Source organism: Phasianus colchicus, chromosome Z (genome assembly GCF_987193195.1).
Source record: "Phasianus colchicus chromosome Z, bPhaCol1.hap1.1, whole genome shotgun sequence".
In the NCBI taxonomy this organism is placed as follows: domain Eukaryota; kingdom Metazoa; phylum Chordata; class Aves; order Galliformes; family Phasianidae; genus Phasianus; species Phasianus colchicus.
Window position 1 is genome coordinate 38,903,612 of NC_143476.1, and position 14,538 is coordinate 38,918,149.

Here is a 14,538-nt window from a genome sequence, read left to right on the forward strand (position 1 = left end):
TAAATAGGAGGCATTACTTTCAGCACAACCATCTATTTTACAGAGAAGAAAGAAAAATGTACAGGGCATACCTGACCCTGCCCTTTTGTACACCCTGTCTTCTGTGTTAGAGCCTTTTTTTTCCGCAGTAACGTCATGAACTGTAACCACCAGCAGCTGCCATTTCTTTAAGTGGGAGCCATTTGGTCCCTCTCTCCCTCCTGGGGCGCTCTGACAGCCTATGCAGCCTAGGTCAGGAGGCACCATTTGTTCTCCCACCCAGGTGACCAGGGCTCAAAGCTGGTTCAGAGCAAGCAGAGCCTTCAGAGCAAGGAGGAGATGGGCTGTGCTGCTGTTGCTTCTGCTGCTTCTGCCAGCCAGTGAAGAGATCTCACTTCAGGCTGCCCATTAATAGGAAGTGAGCTCTAAGTGCAGCCACTTGGGAGCGTGGAGATGCCTCTACAGAGTCCTCTCATGGTGGCTTTTCACATCCTCTTTCTCCTTATTTGATTTAGTCCCATGGCTTCAGATTGTGTAGCTGTAGGTGGCTTGCTCCAAACAAGAATCAGCACAAGGGCTTCTAGCTTCCAGTCAGTGCTGTGCCCTAAGCCAACCTTGTTACATACTCTGAAGAACCCTTCTTAAATAGGTACTGCTGCTAAGGACATCCAACTTTAAGGCTGCTTTTTCCTGGCTTCTTAGGTTGGCTCTCCTTTTTAACACAATACTGAACACTCTGCTTAGCATTTTGATTTTTTCACCCAGTGTCTGGCACTCAATCTTGCTGAGCAGAAAGTGTTAAGCTGTGGGTGCTTAGGCAGGATCAGAGGGCTATGTAATCAGACAGGCCAATGCCTGCAGCTTGAGAGTTCTGTGAAGTATGAGTGCCTTTCTTTCACTCCAAAGCCAGTGTGATCAATATCTGCTCCCTGGCAGCCTTTAAGTGCCTGGAATATATAGACACAGGCCAAACTAATGCTCTGCTTTGCACGGTTCTCCAGAAAGGGAAGGTATGCTTTGTCCTCTCCTAAAGAAAGGACATGAGGAAAAATAAGTGAAGACATGTCTGTGAGCTGACTGTGAAATCTGAATAATACTTAGTGCACAAAGAAAAGTGGTGAGCTTAAGAGCTCTGTGTATGCCCATCTCATTCTCATCAATCGGTCCTTTTATTATGCTTGAACTGAAAACAAGCAGTCAGAGATGATAAAAGAGTTGTTAAATTTTCTAATAATGAAGTTTAATGCATAGTAGAGGTTTTGAGGTAAATTAATTTGGAGAAGTTTAATGATAATTGTAGAAGACTAAGGAAAAAAGAAAGACTATTCATTTCCATCACTGCCAGTTATTTTTCCATCTCTAGTAATTATTTCCTATGCAGAGGCACCACTGAAGACACTGATAGCTGGCTGTTCAACCATATGGGAAAAAAGGATATGTTCAACATCATTACTGAATCAGGAGATCATCTGCCTCTGAGACATGTGGCTGGTAGCTCTCAGTCACACAGATATTTTGGTATGAAGCTTAATGTCAGCAAGGCTGACCACCCCAGAGTCACTACAGCAATAGGATTGTATGTACTGGAGACACACTGGAATGTGGTATAAAATTTCACGGGTTAAAACAATTCTTTCTGTACTTTATTTTACTATACAATAGGTATGATTCACCAGAATGACTTAATAGCGGGATACTTGGCTTTAATTATTCCCTTAATTCCTCAGTTGTTCCATTTTCTGCATTGACCACCTGCTGCAGAAATGCATAGAGGACTGAAATCTTTCATGTGAGGGAGAAAAGAAAGGAAGGGGGATGATTTCTAACCTCATGCTGACAGAGAAATCTTTCTTTGGAAAGTGAAGGGAATATGAAGATCTATAGGATGTTTTTCCAGAAGGCTGCAAACAGACTGCCATTATAGCTCACAATGTCATCCATTAACTTCAATAGTCCTTATCCTCCTCAGTGCTTACCCTAATGTATTTACAGAAGATCGCATCTTTGCTTGAAGCTCTTTTTGGTTGATCTAAACATGCTGAGCTCCTTTGGTCGTCCTGCGTACACTTCTCCATCACCCAGCTCAGAAAAGGTTAACAGAGCTATGAAGATGGAGCTGCAAGGCCAATATTATACGAGAAAAGATCATAACTTGCAGGTTTTTTAAACAGAAACACCTATAAATCTCTTAACAACATACAATTTAAATACTCTTTTTGCACGAGAAAGAGAGATAGTGCTGGTGAACTGCAATTTTATCATGTCATCTACTTTTCACCTCTCATTTGGCTGTGTTCACAGCATTGGGAATTAGCAGTTTCAGGCTCAATACTGTTAAGAAACATTTTTTCAAGTTGCAGTTAACCTTAAGCTGACAAATATTGCTGTAGACATCTGGGTACCTCATACTGCTGGACTGCAAAACTGCAGCATAGTGGTAGAAAAATTCTGTACAGAATTAAAGCCACCTGCTTTTCCTTTACATAGGTTTTTTGTTTGTTTGTTTGTTCTATTGTTTTGTTTTTGTTTTTGTTTTTTTTTTAAACAGACCATTCACTGTCAAAGACTTTGAAGAAAAAGATTTTGAAAACTCCAGCTAACTCTGGAGCCAAATTCCTGTGATTGGGTTTGCCCTTTTTTTCCATTTCACTTGTGAGAATACAGCAGTAAAAAAAATCATATCCAGTTCTGATCAGCTCTGACTTTTAACTATTTCAAACTTCTTCTATTGCTTTTTTCCTGCCTCTTTCTTTCTTTCTTTCTTTCTTTCTTTCTTTCTTTCTTTCTTTCTTTCTTTCTTTCTTTCTTTCTTTCTTTCTTTCTTTCTTTCTTTCTTTCTTTTTCTTTCTTAGTTTCTTCCCCTCCCCCCCCCCCAATAAAGCACTTAATGTCCTTTTGAAGTAGAACAGAGAAAAGAATGAGATCCTCAACACAGAAGCCAGTGGACTTCAGAAACAAGGAAGCACACTTTGAGAGAAGAGACTCTAAGCATTGTCACTAATGCTCCAAGGAGCGCTGGCATCTATTTTGAGTGTCAGCAAACTTTTCCATTTGAGAAAGCTGTAGTAGAGGCAGATGGCCTGGTATTTTACATATGTATCATTACATATGTCTTTTGTCAGTAGAGGTCCATGAAAGTGTCTCATGCATAAGCAAGCTACATAATAGCCTTTGTCAGCAACTTGAAGGTATCTTCAGAAGACACTTCTTCCTGTTTTCCAACAGAGGAATTAGACCCTGGGAGAGTCTGGGGAAAAGCTAATCCTGCAGTAACTGAGAAATGGTTAACAAATCTTTCTCCTACTCACACTCTCTTTATAACAGTGAACATAGTCAATAAGCAACATTTCTAGTACCAGAATTCCAAGACAAAAGGGAAACTTTTCCCCACTGATTTGCTAAGTTGCTTGGCCATTCCAAGAGTCTATTTCAGGTTATTCTGTCCCAGTCTTAACCTTCCCTATCTCAGTCTCAGCAAGAGTAGCAGCTTCTGTTGAGGGTCTTACACGATATTTCCCATTGGCTTTTTCCTCCTTTTGTTAAAAGATGCCCCTATGCAATTTCTCACTACTTCCCTAACTGTCCGAAGACAACTGGCAAAGGGGTGATACCTTACACCTCTCCCTGAAAACACTCAGCTCTGATTGTAGGCTTTGATTAGAGCTGTCACAGAACAACCTTCTTGTCTGCAGATACAGGGACTGGCATCCACAATGTGAAGGAGAAAGAAACAAGAAAATTTTCCACGATTTCCCTGGTTTGCCATAACAACTCAGGAGAGGTAGTCAGAAATATGGAAGGATCAGAGTTCAAGAACAGTAGCAAACTTTAATCCTTTGTGTGGGAAGTGTCATCACAGTTCCTTCTATAATGACCATCCCACCTTGTTTGAAGGAAGACCGCATCTCCAGCCATGCCACCAGTGTGGTGTTTGGTGTGTCCATGGTGCACACAGTTGGCTGGCTCTCTGCTCTCACAGCCATGTGGCTGTAATCATCACTTCATGAAGTCTGCTAAGGCAGATTGTGCAGGAAGCTCACACAGCCTCACACCACAGTCTGAGACACAGTGCTGACGATAAGAAGGCTGCAGTCAGCTGAGGTGAGTGGGCCAAAGTCAGTGTAGGTATTACTATGGAAATAGCTCTCCGTATCCACAAAGAGCAGGATAAGAGAGAGGCAGCATTAAGCAGTGATGCTTGGATATCAGGAGTAACTACTGGTGTCTTCCAAGCCCTACAATGAATCACTGATGGAAGCTGTGCAATCTGCCCCCGGAGTCTGCAGGACAGATAGGATGAGCACTGGCAGGAGCAAATGGAGTGATGTTTCTTCACCACTGGAGCAAAGGAAGAGGCTAAATAAATACCAGCTCCTGCTGAGTTAGATGATTTTACAAGTGTATTCCAGTGTGGAAAAGAAAAAGAAGCTCTGCAATATTGCATACTATAAAGTGTTCCCAACAGAACCACGTCTAATTAGATCAGGCTCTCCACCCCTGCCAGCAAAGCACCCAGCAAATACTGGAATGAAATGCTATAAGAGCACTAAGGAAGAAAAGCTGTACTAATGAAAGAATGTCTTTGAAAAGTGACAGAGCATCTCATGTCACCACAGAAGAAACAATGAATTTTTCATCTAATAAGGCACAAATTTTAAAAGCTTATTAAGTGAAATAAAACGGTGGCATTACTGGAAGCAAAAATGAAAACTATGGCAACAATTAATCTACTCAGGATTTTAATTTCTGGCTCATTGCAGTTATGTTTGTTTGAAAATCCATTGCAATACCAGGAGTATAACCACTCCACTTTAAAAGCACAGGTCCTTGTCTTAATGAAGAATATTGCAGAGCAGGAGAAGAAACTGAATGCTTTTTATTCCAGATCATTACAAACAAATGTCTAATAAGGGACCCAATATACTTTTAAATGACTTTAGCGTTCTTAATTCAGAAAGAAAGAAGCAAAAGTGAGAATGAGAGGAATGAACTAGAGAGAATGGGAATTTCAGTATTTCACCTTCAGAAAGAAAATAATGAACTGTTTGGCAGGTATTATTGCTAGAGACCATTACTTCTAGAGTTTTTTATATTTAGTGCAGGACTGAGCATTGACTCCTATTCTCTGAGTCATACAGCCCTGCTAAGAGGCATTGATCTCGGTTAAATGACATTCAGTGTTTAAAAGCTCAAGAGTTCTCAGGGATGTCTTAATAAAGCAAGGTCGGGAAGGAAGCCAGCCCTTTATGGCAGAATCCTTTTTACATGTGCACTCCTCAGATTACAGCTGAAAAGTGATAACTTTTAAAAGAAAAGTGTTTCATACTAGAAATGACAGTTTCAGTAGTGAGTTCAGCACGGACAAACTACCCATGTACACCAGAAGGGGTCACTGTTGAAAGGTAAATCGTTTTCACAAAATCTGCATCAAGTCAGTACAAATATCTTGAGCCTAAACGTGCAGAATAATAAAAATGTTCATAACTGCTTTTCTCCATCTTGCTAATGCATAATGCCCAGTCGTAAAATAACTCTAACAGTTCCAGTCTTAACTAAAACTTATGCTACTAATTGTAAGAGGAATAAGTTTGTGTTAAAAGATTCAAGATGAAAAAAACAAACAGCTCTGCCCAGACCTGGAATAAACCTTTAATAGTTAGAAAATATAGAGTTTATAAATGATAAAACTATAGAAATACTCAGTGCTAAGGATGTGAAACCCGCAAAAGTCTTGCAGCCTTTTGTATATGCACATGTACATGATTCTAGGTTACAAATTAGTTGGTCAGTTTAAAGAGATAATTCACCTACCCCATTAAGAACAGAGCCAAACATGGAACTTTCACATCTGGAAACACCTCTTGAATCTATATGATGAATGGTTCTGTGAGAGTTTGCAAGTGAAAATGAAGATCCTTCAAGAGATGTACTGTATTAAATAAGTTTTCTTGGAAATACTGTCCTTTCTGTGTTTTAGTTTCCTGTAGGAAATCTACAATAGCTATTTGAAATAGCTGTGTCATTGATATACCGAGAATCACCAGCTCTTCAAATAAATAGCAGTGGTCAAATAAAATGCTAAAGAAACACTGAGAAATTCCATCAGGAATGGCTGTCTATGAGGGTGGATAGTGATAGGACAAAAGGGAATGGCTTTAAACTGAGACTGGGGAGGTTTAGGTTGGATGTTAGGAGGAAGTTCTTCACACAGAGGGTGGTGACACACTGGAACAAGTTGCCCAAGGAGGCTGTGGATGCCCCATCCCTGCAGGCATTCAAGGCCAGGCTGGATGTGGCTCTGGGCAGCCTGGTCTGGTGGTTGGAAACTCTGCACATAGCAGGGGGTTGAAACTAGATGATCACTGTGGTCCTTTTCAACCCAGGCCATTCTATGGTACTATGATTCTAAGATTCTATGATCAGAGATTATGTGCTCTAAATCCTGCATTATTTTTCCACTGAACAGAGCACACGTGGAAGGAGAAAAGACTTTAAAACTTTTAAAATTCTGTTGATTGAAAGTCACAGCCACAGCCACGTAGGTTATTCTTCTATGAGCAATGTGGGAAATATGGACAGTTTTATGGCATTTCAGTCTCAGGGAATGAGAAGCTTTATACATTGGTGGACCAGAGATCTTTGATACCTTTACTTTGGGCTTTTCCCACCCAAACTGAACAAAGGTGTGAAATGTGGCAAGGAAAATGTGTGTGGGCTCTGGCTGGAGAAGGAGTGGATTCAATAGAGGCTCTTCCTTTACTAGTGGCAGGGGAATGGGATATTTGAAATAAAAGTTTCCATTTTAAATAATAGAGTAGTAGAAATAAGAAAAGACTGGTTTTAGAGAAAATGAATTTGAAAGAAAGAGACGAGTGCTTTTAGAGAGAAAGGATAGTAGTGAGCTTTTTCTCATCTTGTTTCTCCTTCTGAGCAGACAGACTCAAATCCTGCAATGAAAACTGCTTATGCCTCCAATAAGAAAAACACCCATAAACCTCCAGCCCTGTAGCTTGTTAATTTAGCACCCTCATTGATTGTTTGAAGAAAATGAAAGATACTATTTGCATCCTCTGCTTTATCTGGAGTTTGTTCACAATTTGCCCATTTTGACTGCATTTTAATTAGCAGCCTTGTTAATTCTACCTAAGAGGGGAGTTGCCTCATTTTGCTTGAGTTACGGCTTTAGAGTGGTCCTTGCATAAAGAGCCCACCCTTCAGATTTTTTTCCTGTCATCAGAATTTACCATGGTTAAGATAAATAAGCAAATAGCAACAATGAAGTAAACAGAAACCACAAACTGTTATTGAATAAAAAGGGTTCATATTTAAGCTTCCAGTTAGCAATTGTTGAGTAATCTTCTGCATGACTAGCTTTGTGCTTATGTGTTGGTGCTGGTTCCTTCATCTTGGCACATTTTAAATTTGTACAGCACCATGTGCTGCTTGCCTCATTACACAGGAGTGATCTATGACAAGCAGCCGTGTTTATACACGCAGCCACTTCTAGGACCTTGGAATGGGCAGGCAAAAAATAGCATCCTGAGCACAGTCTGTTTCTCCCATTCTTGTGTGCTAGCCTGATCAATCCAGTTGTTTTCCTTGGACTTTTCAGATGTGGAAATAGACTACTGCAATATATTCAGCTGAGGCTAAGATATGCTGAGTTCCCTTCTTAAAAGAGCAGGGTTAATTTTGCAATTCATATCATGCTCATGGTGGTGCTCAACAAATAATTGCATATCTTTTGATGTTTTTGAAGTCAGTGCTATCTTGCTGAGAGAGATACTGCAGCACAAAGGTTATGATACTGATACAGAAATTATTAGGTGAAGGTCTGAGATCTGTGTTAGGCATAAAAGCACACTATGTGGGCCCTTACCTTAAAACCTAAATCTAAATTATCTCCAAAAGGGCCTAAAAGTGTAGTAGAGAAAAGGTTGAATTGTTAGAGCACAACTGACAGCAAACCATCTTTATAGCAGTAGAAGGTCTGTGATTCCCTGGTAGCCCTCTAAGCTACTGCAGCTGTGGACTACAAAGCATCTCCCTTCCACAGACCACCATGCCCTAACTGCAACCTGAAGCCAAGGTGGTACTCTGAAAATGATCATACAATAAAAACACAGCTTTTTTTCTTTCTCTCTTTGCCTTGATTTTTGCTTGCAATACTGTCTTTTGCAAAGCTGGCCAGTTCTGTAAACTGACCCTGCCTATGCATTTTTGCCTTCTCCCAGAGTCTGTGTGTGCTGTTGACATACACAATAACATTAAGTAAAACAAAATGGCAAGATTACAGGAAATGCACTTTCATTATGATGCATTATGTATACTTTGTCAGTGTTCACCTGTAAGTAACTGTATATTTTTTATTCATAGCATGCTTATGTAAATATATGTGTGCACGCAGAGATATTAAATGAGCTGCCACAGATCAGCTAGCAAAGCTGTAGAACCTAAAAATGGAGATCTTCAGGCAAGCTCAACTCCTGAGCTGTCAGTTTATCCTTTTTTTTTTTTTTCCTGTGGTCAGTGACACAAATCACTCTTAGGCATAGATGCAAATACAACAGCATATATCCTTGCATGGAGTTCATGTGTGTTAAAAACACTGTGTGTTTGTACAGTCCACATCTTTTCTCAGAGATAGATTTTAACCTATATTTTAGATGATGCTTTGATCTTTTTATTTTTTCTATCAAAAAATACTCAGGATGGATGAAAAAAACTTCCATATACAGGGTAGCTATTCCTGCCTGTGGGCAGAAAAAGATTAAGTTTCCATTTTCACTGAAGGCTTTAAGTTAGCAAAAGCAAACAGTAAATTTTTCCTTCACCACCAAAAATAATACCTTAAGAGGAAATACACAGATGTGCTCTCTGAAATCATTTCTCTATCATGTTTATGGTTTCTTTCCATTCTCTCAGTGAGTCACTGCTTTAACAAGTTTAATTCATTTTCTAAGCATATTACTCAATAAGCAAATTTCTGGAGTCACCTTTTCTGATGGCAACGTGTTATTGGTGTGTTTGTCTCTACCAACATAATGCTAATTCTTGGCTTTCAGGGACAGCCGCAGAGAGGAATTCTTTCAAAATTAATAACAACTTGAGGTCTAAAAATGTCTCTTCTCCCAGTCAGGGTGTTTCTACTTGGATATTCAAGCTTGTAACAAAGATGATAATGGAAGAAGTTACCAAAACAAAAAAAAAGACAAACCTGTTTGATAAGTGTTCTGCCATTTCTGTGCTTTATGCTATGCTATATATCTGTCATTCATAGCATATCATGCGTACTTCAGGTGTTACTGAAGATCTAAGTGTCAGCCAGCCCTATGCTTAGAACAATCAAGAACATCTTGTCAAAGAACAGTCAAATATCTGCTCACCAAAAGTACACATGTAATTTGTTTCTATTCTAGGCAATTCCTGGCTGAGAAATTCCAAGGTAAAGAATTAGTACTTGTTCTGCCAGAATACACTGTAATTATCTATAATTATCTACCCAAGCCATCAGGTGTGCATGGGGAGTTTTAGGCAGTACCTAGTACCAGTGGCCTTTATGGTTATATTTAAATCAAGGCTGTAATTTTTGCTGTTTTCTTTCTTCCATAGCGCTCTATTATTTCAACAAAGAAGGACTTTAACAAAGCATAGAGGACTTGTAAAAATGAACCTCACTCATGCAAAGCTCTTCTTAATCCATCCCATATAAAACTCAAGTTGAAAAATTTTAGGCAAGTTTACAAGGCACTTAAGTGACCATCTGCACTCATGACCCAAACCCATGAATACAAAGGGGATGAAGGCTGCAGTAGACCAGAGAATTCATAGTGAAAAGAGCTACCAAAAGCTATTTTATTCCCCCCAGCAAGCTCACATGTTTGTAGAGCAAGTCTCTTGGCAGGGAATAAGGAAATATAAATAACCCTGGTTTTCCATGTTCTCTACTAGCGTGAAATGGAGCGCAGCCCATAAAACCTGATGTGTTATGTTCAGTGACAACACAGTCCTCTCAGCTGACGTCTGTGTGGTGCTTAGTGGTCTTGCAAGCATGTGAGAATGGAAATAAATTCCCCGTGTTTTCCTCCCACCAAATATAAAATAAGAGGTTGGGGAAGATGAATGGAGGTACCATCCTCTTATTCTTTAACAGTGGTGTTAACCTTCCTCATCTACCAAGTGCTAGGAAAGCAGACATTAAGGAATGCCACGTGGAATCAAGGGTACAGTTCACTACTTTGCAGTCAACATCTGCCTCCAAAGAGTCTTTTCTAAAAAGGATAAGGGAGAACAGTCCATTTGGGAATGGAAATTAAGGACAAATCCTTGCTGATCAAAAGAACCTAACAAGACAGGTGTGGAAAAACAAGACTTTAGAAATTTTCTGAGGAAAGGGCAGTGGAAGACATGCAGTAAAACTAAGTTAGATGGCACAGATTCATGTGCCAGTTCTAGAAGGTGTTTAGGAACTTAGCATGCTCTGAATAATGTAATTTCTTGTCAGAAGGAGTCACAGGGCACTGATACAGGATGCCCAGGGAAGTTCTGGAGATTCCATTCCTGGAGGTGTTCAAGGAACACATGGATGTGGCACTGAGGGACTGTATGGTTAATGAGCATGGGGGGGGATGGGTTGGGATTAGACTAGATGATCTGAGATGTCTTTTCCAACCATAATGATTCTGTGATTCTATGATTCTATGATAAGTATCCAACACCTCTGGGGAGACAAGCTTCTGTTAGTACAACAGCAGTACAGAAAGAATTCAAAAGGTCTGAATGACAGAAAAGGAACAAATCTACTTCTAAATTAAAATCTGACAAATGTCCATCACAGGATGGAGTCCAAATGGTGTCAACATGAAGTACTTCTGAGTTAATTTCAGTTAGGTGCTAAACCACTTTCCACCTCACACTGTGATGAGGAAACTGTACCTTGTCAAAAGGACAGGTCTGCTCTCAGTGTGCTCCTGCCACACCTATTGTGCTGAGTCTAGAAAATACAGTGCTGTATGATCAACTGACACAGACCTGATGTGACGGAAATAAAAAATATCCAGAATATCTAGATTTTATTGAATACTGAGTGTTTCCCAGTGGGTCATAGAATCATAGAATCCTTAGAGGTAGGGACCTGAGGAAGGACCTCAGAAGGTCCCTGCAGTGAACAGAGACACCACAGCTAGATCAGGTTGCCCAGGGCCTGGTCCAGCCTTGCCTTGAAAATCTCCAGAGACAGGTCACCTCACTGAAGCAGCTCACTTTGCAATTGTGTGGTGAAAGTATGAAAAAGAAAATCCGTGGTTGGAGTATTTGAACTGCACTATTTACAGTTATTCTGGCCTGTGTTTAAAAATAAAACAAAAAATAGGCCAGTGATAGACTGACACAGCTAATTGGACACAGGGGACCACCAGCATTTACCAGAAATTCTGATCCTACATGAATGCTGTTGTTGCTTAGATTTGTGTGCTACCTTTTCCTGGACTGTTCCTACTACCAAGGAAGGAGGTATACTGCAGTTTCATGTTCTTCATCACATCATTTTTTTTTTTTACCAGAAATGAATGCTTTTATTTTTTTAGTCTGTATCATGATTTCTGCTATTGCTACTAAATAAAAACGTATGTTCACATGCACATATGGACATTATTTTCTCATCTACCTCATTAGCAACAGCAATAAGAGGAAATCAGGCATATCTGCAGATGCAGTGTTACAATAATCTACCATAATTGGTTTCAGGAGCTATCAATATCATATTTCATCTATCTCACAGGCACAGTACTGGTTCAAAAGTGAAAAAAGCATGATGACTGTTTATTCATTTATTCATTAAATGAGCAATATGTGTGCTCCAAGGAGTGCTACATAACTTCCCATCTTACATGCAGTTTCCCTCCCCTGCCACAAAGGAACTCTGAAAGTAATGTACAAAAACATGACTTGTGCTGCCCAAAGCTATTTTTATGCTTTAGACACATGATCTGTTCACTAAGAGGTCCTCTTCACTGACTTCCAATAATGTAATACAATAATTAGTTAAGAAGGGGCTTAGGTAGATCTCTAGTGCCGCCCGTCACTCAGAGCAAAGATAGTTTAAAAGGTAGGCTAGTCGTGTTTAATCTTTATTAATAATCTGGATGAGGGAATTGAGTGCATCCTCAGTAAATGTACAGATGACACCAAGTTAGAAGGATGTGCTGGTGTCCTTGAGTACAGGAAAACTCTACAGAGCAATCTGGATGGGCCGATCAATGGGCCGAGGCCAGGCATGAGAGCTTTAACAAGACCAAGTACCAGGTCCTGCACACTGGTCACAACAACCCCTTACAATACTATAGGCTTGGAGTAGAGTGGCTTAAAGCTGCACTGAGGAAATGGATCTGGGGCTATTATTTAGTGGACAGGTGGCTGAACATGAGCCAGCAGTGTGTGCAGGTGGCCACAAAGGACAGCTGCACCATGGCTTGTGTTAGAAATATTGTTACCAGCAGGAGAAGGGAGGTAGTGATCATTTCCCTGCACTCAGCACTGGTTTGGCAGCACCCTGAGTATTGTGTTCAGCTCTGGACCCCTCAAGAAAGACATCAAAACTCTGGAGTGTGTTTGGAGAAGGGCGATGAAGCTGTGAGTGGTCTGGAGCACAAGTCTTCTGGGGAGCTGAAGGAATGGGGATTACTTAGTCTAGAGAAGAAGGGCTCAGAGGAGACCTTGTTGTCCCCTGCAGTACATGAAGGAAGGCTGTGGCAAGGTGGTTGTTGGCACAGGGACAGGCTGCCCAGAGAAGTGGTGAAATCACTGTCCCTGGAGATGTTCATGTAGGTGAACCATGTAGATGCAGCACTGAGGGACGTGTGTTAGTAATCAATATTGGTGGAGATGGGCTGATGGTTGGACTAAGGTGATCTTAGAGGTCTTTTACAACTTCAGTGTGCCTTGCAGGAGCCTTTCCAGCAGGGATGTGTGGATTGTGAGAAAAAGGCAACCTGCTAACTTTGCATTTCTCCTCGGCTTCTCTTGCAGGTTGACAGAATGGAGCTCAGCAGGTGCAGCCCAGCAGCAACCTCCCCAAGGGAAGAAGATAACTTCTACCATCCTTGCTGCCTCTCCCAAGGCAGGCAATGCCCCTGGCAGCTACACCCCAACATGCACCTGCTAGCAAAAGAATGGATCTACACACGTACCCAAAGTGTGCACTCTGCCAGCAGCAGCCTCCATGTGTTTTCCAAGAAGAAGAGCCTGTGCTGTGAGATCTACAGCAGATTCCCAGGGCTTGTTCGCATCCTCAGGGCATCACTGAAATTCAGGAATAAAAACTCTCCAGCAAAAATGACAGGTTAGTAAGCCAGTGTAACGTTTTTATCCATGTGGGATCTCTCCTCTTAGCATGTATACACAGCACGTAAAGCATACAGATTTTATACATTTGAACAAGTTAATACTCACACAACTTTGCCATGAAGTGCATGTCTTATTTCTAGAATAGCTATAAATACTAAAATCTAATAAAACACATGCACTATGTTAATATGAGGCTGTTGCAAGGGTGTCCTTGGTTGTGAGGTTCTACTAAGAGGTGTTATCCAGACAAAAGGACTGGCCTCATATTTGATCAAGAAAGTATTTCCAAAAAATAATGGTTGTTGACTAAGTTTCTTATTAGCACATTGATCTTGTTATGATGCCTGTATTATCAGCCCTAGCAGGATACACTGTATCTCTTCAAGGCTTGCTTTATAGGCTCCAGATGTCCTGATTATCTATGAAAAATAAAACACCTTCCCTAGACAGAATGTCAGTTTGCTGACAGGCTCTGAATTTACTGCCAGTTATCAAGGGCAATGCTCAGCACCAGGATATGGCAGCAGGTGGACACCTGTGGACATGTAGCATCCTCTTTGCTGCTCCCAGCAGAGCAGAGAGAGGCAGAACTGGAGAGCAGGGCTGCCCTGGGCAGTCTTTGGCATTGGGTCTTTCCTGTGGCACTGGAAGCCTCTTCCAGCAGCACCGCCTCATACCACATATTGCTCTTCTCTGGGATATCAACACCGAGAGCATCACCAAGCAGGTCACAAAGTGCTGAGGTTTTGCTCTCCCTGTATAGATTTCCTCATAGGCCAGATGCAGTGTATGGAGCTTCTGGTGCTTCAGAGATGTGTCAGAGGTATGTCAGGTATGTCAGAGGATGGCTCAGATATGTCCCTGAGTGTGCAGAGACATCCCACGAAGGGCCAGCAGAGCCTAGCTGGCCCAGGAACAAGTATGCAGGCTGGCAGCATTCTGTGTCATGGCTGTGCCAAGCCCAGGCCACTGCTACCAGAGGAATGCCATGCTGCAGAGTGTAAGCAGGGCCTTGTCTGGTACGCACCCTATCCCTTGCCTACATTTGTCCACCCTCTGCACGCTGTGGCTTGCTGGCAGTGTCCCATCAATATCAGGATGGCACTTCAGGTTCTGCATAGGTCTGCATAATGAAACAGGGGCATGAGAGTGCCAACGCTAAGCAGCTCTTCAGATGCTTAGCAGCAGCCTGAGAGCTGCTAGAGGGATGGCTGG